This window comes from Carassius carassius, chromosome 8 (assembly GCF_963082965.1).
Source record: "Carassius carassius chromosome 8, fCarCar2.1, whole genome shotgun sequence".
Lineage (NCBI taxonomy): Eukaryota > Metazoa > Chordata > Actinopteri > Cypriniformes > Cyprinidae > Carassius > Carassius carassius.
In genome coordinates this window covers 32,264,324-32,274,960 of record NC_081762.1, presented here as the reverse complement: position 1 = coordinate 32,274,960, position 10,637 = coordinate 32,264,324, and the positions used below count along the sequence as shown (strand labels likewise).

Genomic DNA, 10,637 nt, shown 5'->3' with positions numbered 1-10,637 from the left:
GGGCTCGTCCAGGATTTGAACCCGGGACCTCTCGCACCCAAAGCGAGAATCATACCCCTAGACCAACAAGCCTTCTTGCCCAAAGCCAAGAAAAAAGAGCCATTTCAGCATCAACAAAAGAAGGAACATGAACTAATGTGGAAGCAATCAAAGTCCTCGAGACAGTGTGAAAGGCTAACGAATGCAAGTTGGCCTCTTAATTGACCTAAAAATGCAAAAGCAGGCAGAGCTGGGCCTGGACCGGATGTCAAAGCACCAGAAGATGGAATCACCATCGACACAGTCATGTCTGGGTTAAGGACTAGTGTGCCTAACAGTGACCCAGGTGCTGAAATGGGCTGCACAACTCCTGCTGCTGTGGGGACGGGTGCGATAGGGCACTCCCTTTTGGCAGAAGTGGGCCGGCGACCCGGTCGCAGAATTGGAGCCTGTCCTTCTCGATTTGGCGGAAGGATAAATTGATGTTTTGGGCCTGATGTTGATGGCACGTCATCCAATTTTTCCCTCGGCAGAGGAAGCTGCGTATCAGCCACATCAATTGGGTCAGATGGAGTCAGTCCCTGGGCGAGGACACTCATTTCCTGATTCTTCTGCTGCCGTTGAAACCTGAAAGTAAATTACTTGTAAAATATATATATATATGTGTGTGTGTGTGTACAGAAGTATTCAGTTCCCTTGAACCAAATAATGTGCCTTGCTTACCACTGAATGAGTGTCCTCTGGTTCAGCTCAAACAGCTGGATCATTGTTTCATCCATCAGCCTTCGACTGTTAAGCACTAGGTCTCGGATGTGGTGGTAATCTGAAAGGATTTTAGACCACCTGGGGGTGCAAACTCCAGCCTTCTTGGTCGGTGACTTGTGTAAAGCACACAGCTTCATACAAATGGCCTCAACCAAGCGGCTGGTGCTGGGCCACTGTGCTGGACCCCCAGGATGTCCAATCAGACACCGTTTCACACTCTCCACACCCGGTGTGACTCCGGACCGCTTCGGTGCCTTAAAGCGCCCATGTGTCAGCTGAGGCTGATGTCGAGGCTGATAGTTGACCCGCTGTTTATCAACATCAGGGAGAACTGTCCACAGCTGGATGGCCTCTGTCACCTGCAGGTCGGTGAGGTAAGGAGCCTCACGAAGACCCACCAGGAAACCAGCCAGATCCTGGACCTTGTCCCACCCAGCGATGCCATCAGGTCCAATGACTGCTCCCTAGTAAATGCAGATTAGTGTTAATATACACTTCCAGTTTTTTACATTTTTTAAAGAATTCTGCTCAACAAGCCTGCATTTATTTTATTCAAATACAACAAAAGCCATTATATTGTGAAATAATTTTACTATTTAAAATAAAAATGCTTTCTATTTGAATATAGTTTAAAGTGTAAGTTATTTCTGTGATGCACAGCTGTATTTTCAGCATCATTCCTCCAGTCTTCAGTGTCACATGATCTTCAGAAATCATTCAGATATCCTGATTTGTTGTTCTAGAAACCTTTTTTTATTGATATTATTATCAATATTTAGAACAGTTGTGTACATTTTGTTCAAGATTCTTTGATGAATAGAAGGATCAAAGATAAGAGTTTATCTGTAATAAAAAGCTTTTTTAACATTATACACTATACCATCCAAAAGTGTGGAGTCAGAACATTTAAATCATTATATATTTAGTATTAAATTATAGAAATTAATACTTTTATTTAGCAAGGACGCATTAAATAAATGATAAAGACATTTATAATGTTACAATATATACTGAACTTTCTATTCATCAAAGAAACCTAAACAAAAAATCTCTAGGAGCTATTTTTAACCTAATAATAATAATAATAATAATATAGCACCCGGCACCCGGTTTTTTTTAGCAGCAAATTGGAATGATTTCTGAAGAATCGTGTGCCCTGAGTAATGATGCTAAAATTCAGCATTGAAATCACAAGACTGAATTACTTTTTTAAATATATTCAAATGGATAGCAGTTATTTTAAATAGTAAAAATATTTCAAAATATTACTGCTTTTGTTGTATTTTGAATCAAATAAATGCAGGCTTAAAAAAAAACACCTTGCTTGTAGTGTATTTGGAATAAAACGAGACTGAAACAAAATAAAGCCCTTAGAGTGTCTTACCTGAGCCTCGCCGGAGACACTGCTTCCAGTGTCAGATGGCTGTGACAGCACTGAAGAGGCAGGGGCGAGATGCTGTCCCTCTCCTCCAGATGATGTGGACGGCTCAGCCAGTGATGCTGGGGACTGAGGCAGAGGCAAAGATGAGGGGCTGTTTCTGAGATCACGGCAGGGGTCATCCTCATACAGCACTGGAACTGTGATGTCCTCCATGCTCTCTTGCTCAAACCCCTCATCTAGCAGGTCCTGATCATCAACCTCCTCCACCAGCCGGTCTTCCTCCTCTGGGTTCTGGAGCACTGGAGTCAGTGTTTTGCCAGTCTGGCTGTAAAGGTACTCGATTCCCAGCAATTCACCTACAATAATAAAATAATGAAAAAAGAAAAAAAGTGCTCTTAATAATTTATCAAGTACATTGGAGTCTAAATAGATAACTTAATAGAATATTGCAAAAGAACAAATTAAATTTCTTACCTGTATATGCTCCAGGAGGGCGATAGCGCTCATCCCAGGGCTTCCCAAAGACTATTCGGCTAAGCCGGTCCACAGCCTCTCTCATGGCACTGCCATATGTCCGAATGGAGGACGCCCGTTTTATGGCATCTTCCATTCGGTCATCATTCCAACGCATCAAGCCCTCAAGGAGATAGGCCTGAAAATGCGCATCGCTGGCACTGGTTCCTAAAAGTTAAATAATATTAAAAAATATATAAAAAAGGGTTTTATATGTCACATATGTACAATATATGTACTACACATAAGGTGCTCTGAAGTAACTTGTATACTACATTTAATAGAGTTGTGTAACTAAATTAAAAATGATTGTCACTTATTCCTGTATTACTAGTGACTTGTTAGTCAAGACAGCTTTGTCAATGCTAATGACATTAAAAAGTAATTGTAATGTAGAGTGTGACATTTATTAATGCGGCATTACTTTAAAGTGATGGAAGCAGTTACAGTGCTTATATTTTCTACAGAAAAATAATAATCCATGTGCATGTAATACCTGGAATAAAACGGTTCAGGTGGAGGTGGAACGACTCCAAGGAGGTAGAGCCACGAGCACACCTGTAGCAGCACAGCTCCACGCTGCCTTTCTTCAGTGTCCCTGTCTTCATGTACAGCGGAAAGTCCTCTGGGTCTTGTATACACTGGACGTGCTTGCGCTGTTCCTTCCATATCTGCTGGATCCGTTCGTGGTCCAGCAGAGGAACTCCCAGGGGGTCCTTCCCATCCGCACTGTCAAAATGATCAATCAGTGACCCAATCAATCTGGCGGTCTCCTCCACCCCCCTGGTCCTCCTCCGGCAGTGCAGTGCCAACTCCCTCCGGGTAATGCGAGCACTGACCGCCTTTTCTGAGATGTGGCCAGTCTTCTTTGCCGCCAGGTCACTCTCTTTTGCAGAGCGAAGAGCAGCCACATCCTCTGGATCCCACTGAAAGATGCACGTGGACAGACGTGCCATGAAGATCCCGTAGAGTGGATGAGCCTCTGTCGTGACACCTGCAGCAAATCGCCGCATGAAGTGCCAGATGTCGAGGCGCACTACAAGCTCATCCCACTCCGAAAACATGATCTTCGCCCGCGATTGGCCATACTGACTGCAGCAGTCCCTGTCCACGTACATCACTTTTGGGGCTGCCTCTCCTGCCTCTCGGTAGCGTTTCATCAGACCAGCTGCCATGGAGTCCAGTCCATGTCCCTCGGCAGCTGTCAGCACAGAGACAAGGACCTGGCCGTGTTCATTTCTGATATTTGTGCACCAGGCAGCTGTTCCTGAAGCAGCACCGGCAAGTTTCTTTGTGACCTATTGGGAAAAATAAAAGATGTGCTCTTTATGTACGCACATCACAAACATATCCATATCTGGCAAATTTCTGGATATAAACAGGGCTTTGATACCTTTTTTGTCGAATCCATCTTTAGAACACAGCCAAAGACAGATGTTAATTGTTAATAGATGTTAACACGGCTAACAGCCACTTAGGTTTAGGCAGGGCAGGTAAAAGTGGAGGATCAGCAAACACAGGAGGCTGCACAAGGGAGGACCTTGTGAATGGTTCGCAGACAGTCAGGTACTGCAAGACACGCTGTGTCCATGCCTCACTGTGCTGTTCCATCAGCTTCCTGTAAAGCTGAGTCACACTGTTGCCCAGTGTCCTCTCCCTCATCATCCTCAGCACCCGGTTGTCACATGAGTATCTAAGGAAACAACAGTATAATCATGCAAATGCTTTAGTTGGTAAAAAATAACCCATATAAAAGCACCTAATAATGAATGATTGTCATTATGAATTACCTGTATGTCAGCAAAGCTGGAAACTGACTGCGGTGGCCCATATCCACCTGTCCTAGGATGTCCTCAGACCAGGCAGGATATTTCTTTTTGCAGCGTTTGCACTCCAGATACTCAGTGGCAAGGTCATACCACCCGTCGATGTCCAAGACCTTACGCACGGTACGGTAAATTCCTGCCGCTGTTAGTCTGTGCTTACCACAGTCTGGGCGAACACAGACAAGAGGAAATAACCACATCTTCAGCGGCATCCATAAGAAAAGGGGCCAGAAGAAGAGGTCAGGTGAGGCAGGGGGCTGATTGTTTATTAAAGGGGGCTGAGGAGGATACCACCAAAGTTTCAGCTGGGACACTAGTTCTGACTTGCCGGTTCGTGGGTTGGCCTTAAATAGTGTGTTCCGGATCCACTCATGCTGGAAAGGTGGAAGTTGATCTTTCCAGTGACTTGGAAGCTCAGCTGGTGGCTGGTGATGTGAAGGAGCTGGTGCCTTGGCAGTTTCCACTGATGGAGATGGACCAGCACAGTCCTCTGAGTGAATAGTAAAAAAAAATCAATAAGGATGACTGTTGCATTTGATAGTAATATGCCATAAATGCAGTGGACAAACAGCCTGCAAAGCACAATTTTTGGACAAGTATTCATAATTATTATGTTATATTTAGGAACGAGAGTGAAGAAAGTGGTACTAGTGTTAAGGAAGCAAAGAACACAGCATACACTATATTAATTTAAGGAGAATGGAATCAGTGCAGCTCACTGAGAATGAGGATCAGATGGAATGGAGGAAGGAAAATGTGGTGTGATGAATTAAGTGTAAAGCAACGAAGCCCACGGACATGAAGCATACACACAGATAGAGTAGGGAAAAACTGTTCCTCTAATCATTAGAACAATGAATCTCAACCATCCTGTCTGCTCAGGGAGAGCTGAAGAGTGTGTGAGAAGAGCAAGCGGTGTGAAAAAGTTATCTGGTGATTATCTAACAACGGGTAAGTTCGGAAACGCAAATAAATACACTGACACCTTGGAACATCCTTACGTTTTGAAGAAGTGCACTCAAAGAAAGCATCCCGCTTGAGGCATGATATGATATAATTCTGTATTGTAAACAAAACATTTTAAAATGTTGATTATTTTCCCCCAAGAAATAACGCTTCTCAGTGTGTTTTCACAAAACATTCTTGTAATATGTGCATTTGTGTCATATGCCACACCTGTATTTAGCTGTCCTTCACATTGTGATGCAGCAAATACCAGCTCCTCATCGTCATCTTCAGCAGTGGGAACGGACTTGCCTGGAGCACAAATGTTAAAACTATCATTGTGAACAATACACAGAGACAAACATATGTAAGATGGTGCTTACTTACCAGTAGCGAAAAGCTGCATGGGGGGCAAATGTTTGGCTGGGGGTTCTGCTGCTGGAGGAGGTAAAGTGCACTGCAATAATGGATCTGGAAACGGCAAGTTGACAAGTTTGCCATAATGATAAATTAATATATGTAGAAATGCTGTAGGTAAAATTCTATATTCACACTCCTACTCACAGGCTTTAACTGGTGACGTGAGTTTTTTTGCCAGCTGTGAAGGCGACAAATTTTTGCCACGTGCCAACAGCGCTTTCACAGTTGCGGTCTTCTGTACACCAGTTTGGATAGCTGCAGGTGGAGGTGCAGTGGTTGCAGAAACACTGGAGGTTGCAGCGTGAGGTGCAGGCTGACGTACGCTGGTGCCCACAGCAGAAGCCCGTCTTTTCAGGACATATGTCTTGAAAATGGCCATGTTGGTTTTGGGCCTGGCATCTGCCTTAACGAGGTACCTGATGAGGGCTTGAGCCTCCTTGCTCTGGTCCTCATAAACATCTTTCATGGACCGGCCCTGGAAGTCACCAAACTCCACCATCAAGCAGCCCTGGTCTCCAGTTGCCCGGGCTTCTGTCTGCATTTCCTGCTTCCTCTGATACTTCTCCACTTCTTCTGCCATCTCTAATTTGAGAAGTGTACTGTAGGAACAGTTGTTTATTTTCTGACAGGGGTGTTGTCTGCGCCGTCTCATTGGAAATGCTGAGCACCTAATACACGGCATACCCCAGAGAGTTTTCCAGGAGCCATCTAAATCTTTGGCCCTGGTACTTCCCAAACTGAAGTTTGCAGTGAGCCAGTACTAAAAACTGGTCACTGGGGTCTCCACCGTTTGTGCTGACAAAAGTACTGGCCTCTGACAGCACCTCCTCCTTAGGTTTGGCCCTTCCAGACTCCACATTTTCAAGGCGCCTCGCCTCCACCGAAGGTGCCATGAGGAGTCGGCTTGATGTTGCCGATTGCCGTTGAAAAGAGGGATATGCATACATTTTCTGAAATGAAAATCAGAAAAAGACTACTACCTTTTGCAATCTAAAAGACACCTGTATGTTAACTGTTTAACAATAATTTAACAAGCTACGCATAAACTATATTACTGTGGTAATAAACATGGCCATTACATAAACTGTCCTGAAGATGAGTTTTCTACAAAGGACAGGAATCCCTGACATATAAAATATGTAACGTCAATATGAAGTCTGAAATTTCCTTTTATTTTCAATGCTGTCATCTTAAACCATGATTACACACACACCAGTCTACAAAATATTACATTAAACATATCATACTTCAAATGTTGTCATCTTACCCCAGGGTTACACCAGGTGCTTTTACCTCTTAAAATCTCAGCCATTTTTCTGTGTTTTTAACTTTCTGGTCTACCTAAATTAAAATGAGCACTATTCCCACATACTTTGGCCCATATGGATACATTTGGCCTTTTTTTGTTTGTCTTTAGTTAAGACTCTCAATGTTTTTTTATAAAAAAAGTCATTATTATTACATTATTTTAGAAAATATCAATTATTTCTTGGTAAATGCAGTTTTCCATATCTCCACAACAATTTGGTAACGATTTTTACAATTAAAATGTGTGTGTGTTATTATGTGTTAATACCAAATATAAATGTAAATAGTTTAATCATTATTTTCATTCATAGGGCCCAGAAACCATGATTTCTTAGACCATAAACACATCGTTGTTGACAGTAGCATAGCTTAATTAGCTGACGGTCGATAAATTTAACTTATCTGATCATTTATCATGTGAAAAGTTACAGGTTCACAGGTACTGAAGAAAGCATGAACTGTACATGCTAGCTAGCTATACTGACACGATTCATTTTTCCAAAAATACACACTGTATATGAACAAATAATGACCAGTTTTCAATGAATGAAGTAATAGCCTTACCTTTAACAAAGATGACAACAACGGCGATTGGTCAAAAGGAGGCCACAGGAGAGAAACGCGATTGTTCAAAAGTAAGCCACAGGCGAAACGCGATTGGTCAAAAGTAAGCCACAGGTGAAACGCGATTGGTCAAAAGTAAGCCACAGGCGAAACGCGATTGGCTCATGTGGGCTTACTTTGTGCTTACTTTGGCTCAGTCGGTGGGAAGCAGTGGGCGCAAGCGAGAGGTAGCGGGATCGATGCCTGCATTCTCCTAGTTGGCTCCTGCCCTTTTACTCACACATCCCTAGATCAGTGGTTTTCAATCCTGTACTGGAGGCATCCCTGTCCTGCACATTTCGCATTTCCCCTCATCTAACACACCTGTTTCAAATCATCAGCTCATTAGTAGAGACTGCAAGACCTGATTTGGGTGTGTCTAATAAGGGAGACAATAAAAATGTGCAGGGCAGGGGTGCCTCCAGGACAGGTTTGAAAACCACGGCCCTAAATAGACAGACTGAGCATCGATGCAATGCGGCCACACTCTCTACGTTAGTTAATTTTTTTGGACTAAAAGCTACCGAAAAGTATTTCAGACATTGTCCTGCGCAAACTGGTTGCAAAATAGGCAGGGCACCAGAAACATCAGAGACACAACAGGGGCAGAGGGTGTGTCAGGAACCAATGGGTGTGGTGCTGTCGGCCTGGGACAAATTGGCCTTAACTGGGTGGACGTGGGTGAACACTGAGGGTGTACGGCTGATGGCCAGATTGAAGTTGCTGTGGCAGATGTACAGGTAGCTGAGGGCCCAATCTTTCTAAACTTGGTCTTTGCCTGTCCAGCTGTGTCTGGTGGCATCTGGTAGGTATGCAACTGGTGGCTATATTGTGGAGGCACAACAGGCTGTACTCGTGCTGGAGGCAAAGCATCCAAAGCCACTGGACGTGCCTCTGGAAGGTCCAGCCCTTGCAACAGCAATGAGACCTCCTGACCTTTTAAATGGTAATTGTGTCACGTCGTAAGAGTCCTATGATTTACCTCAACTAGCTGAAGGGTTGTGTCACTCATCACCGTTCCATTGCTCAAGATTAGCTGCCGAATTCTTCTGTAATCACGAAGAATGAGATCCCATCTAGACAGAGATTCTGTCCGCTGTTTCTTGGGGCTTCGGTGGATGTTACATAACCTTATGAAAATTATTTCAACAAGGCAACAGCAATTAGGCCACTGTGCTGGAGAGCTGCTAGAACCCAAAACACACCTTTTTGTGCTTTCGACACCAGGAGTGAAGACAGCTTTCTTTTTCGGGGACCTAAAACGTCCTGTAAGTAGCCTGTCTTGATGACGAGCAGCATACACTACCCTGTCTTTATCAAATTTGTCCAGGTTCTGCCAAAAACCCACAATGGTCGCAACTTGTTGGTTGGTAAGTGTGAGGCTTGTCTGTGTGCGCAGCTCCACCAGACAGTCCACCAACGCATCCACCCGGTCCATTCCAGGAATGCAGTGCTCGTCAACAGCCTGGAAATATATAACTGTTGGTTAGGTATTTACATGCTGTTAAGTAAGTTTACTGCTTAATGGCAAATAACTAAATGAGTCACAATTCGTATAGAAAAGGAAATTTTACCATTGCTGAGGGTGTATCTAAAGGAGCCTGGACACTGAGCAGTGGTGGAGTCTGGACACTGGGCACTTGTGCAGCTACACTGGGCACTGGTGCAGCTGAAGGAGCCCGGACTCTGAGCAGTGGTGGAGCCTGGACACTGGGCACTGGTGCAGCTGAAGAAGCCCGGACTCGGAGCAGTGGTGGAGCCTGGACACTGGGCACTGGTGCAGCTGAAGAAGCCCGGACTCTGAGCAGTGGTGGAGCCTGGACACTGGGCACTGGTGCAGCTGAAGGAGCCCGGACTCTGAGCAGTGGTGGAGCCAGGACACTGGGCACTGGTGCAGCTACACTGGGCACTGGTGCAGCTGAAGGAGCCTGGACACTGGGCACTGGTGCAGCTACACTGGGCACTTGTGCAGCTGAAGGAGCCTGGACACTGGGCACTGGTGCAGCTACACCGGGCACTGGTGCAGCTGAAGGAGCCCGGACTCTGGGCAGTGGTGGAGCCTGGACACTGGCCACTGGTGCAGCTACACTGGGCACTGGTGCAGCTGAAGGAGCCTGGACACTGGGCACTGGTGGAGTCTGGACACTGGGCACTGGTGCAGCTACACTGGGCACTGGTGCAGCTGAAGGAGCCTGGACACTGGGCACTGGTGGAGTCTGGACACTGGGCACTGGTGCAGCTGAAGGAGCCTGGACACTGGGCACTGGTGCAGCTACACTGGGCACTGGTGCAGCTGAAGGAGCCTGGACAATGGGCACTGGTGCCGCTACACTGGGCACTTGTGCAGCTGAAGGAGCCTGGACACTGGGCCATGGTGGAGCCTGGACACTGGGCACTGGTGCAGCTACACTTGGCACTGGTGCAGCTGAAGGAGCCTGGACACTGGTGCAGCTACACTGGGCACTGGTGCAGCTGAAGGAGCCTGGACACTGGGCCATGGTGGAGTCTGGATACTGGGCACTGGTGCAGCTGAAGGAGCCTGGACACTGGGCACTGGTGGAGTCTGGACACTGGGCACAGGTGCAGCTATATTGGGCACTGGTGCAGCTGAAGGAGCCTGGACACTGGGAACTGGTGCAGCTGGTAGAACTGGTGGACCTGAAAGGACTAAGTCATCTGATGTCACAAGATTTGCCACTGTGGCTTCCTCTCCAAAGAAATCAATGAAACCCTCATCCATTTCCACTTGCTCCTCCACATCTATCTCCTCCAGCAAATGAGAGGTCCTCTCAGAGGTAGGGCACTTGTCCTCCAGGGGCTGACTATTCTGCCTCAACAAGTACTGTACTCCAATGAGCTCTCCTGAGGAAATATTTGTAACAGAAAACGTTTTTAAT

At 45.7% G+C, this 10,637-nt stretch overlaps 1 non-coding gene across 1 annotated transcript; it reads right to left on the bottom strand.

Annotated features, from left to right (window-relative positions):
- trnap-ugg (transfer RNA proline (anticodon UGG)) lies at nt 1-72 on the bottom strand. The gene has a single exon. It is a non-coding gene; the product is annotated as a tRNA-Pro (tRNA).
- Between the last annotated feature and the right edge of the window lie 10,565 nt (nt 73-10,637).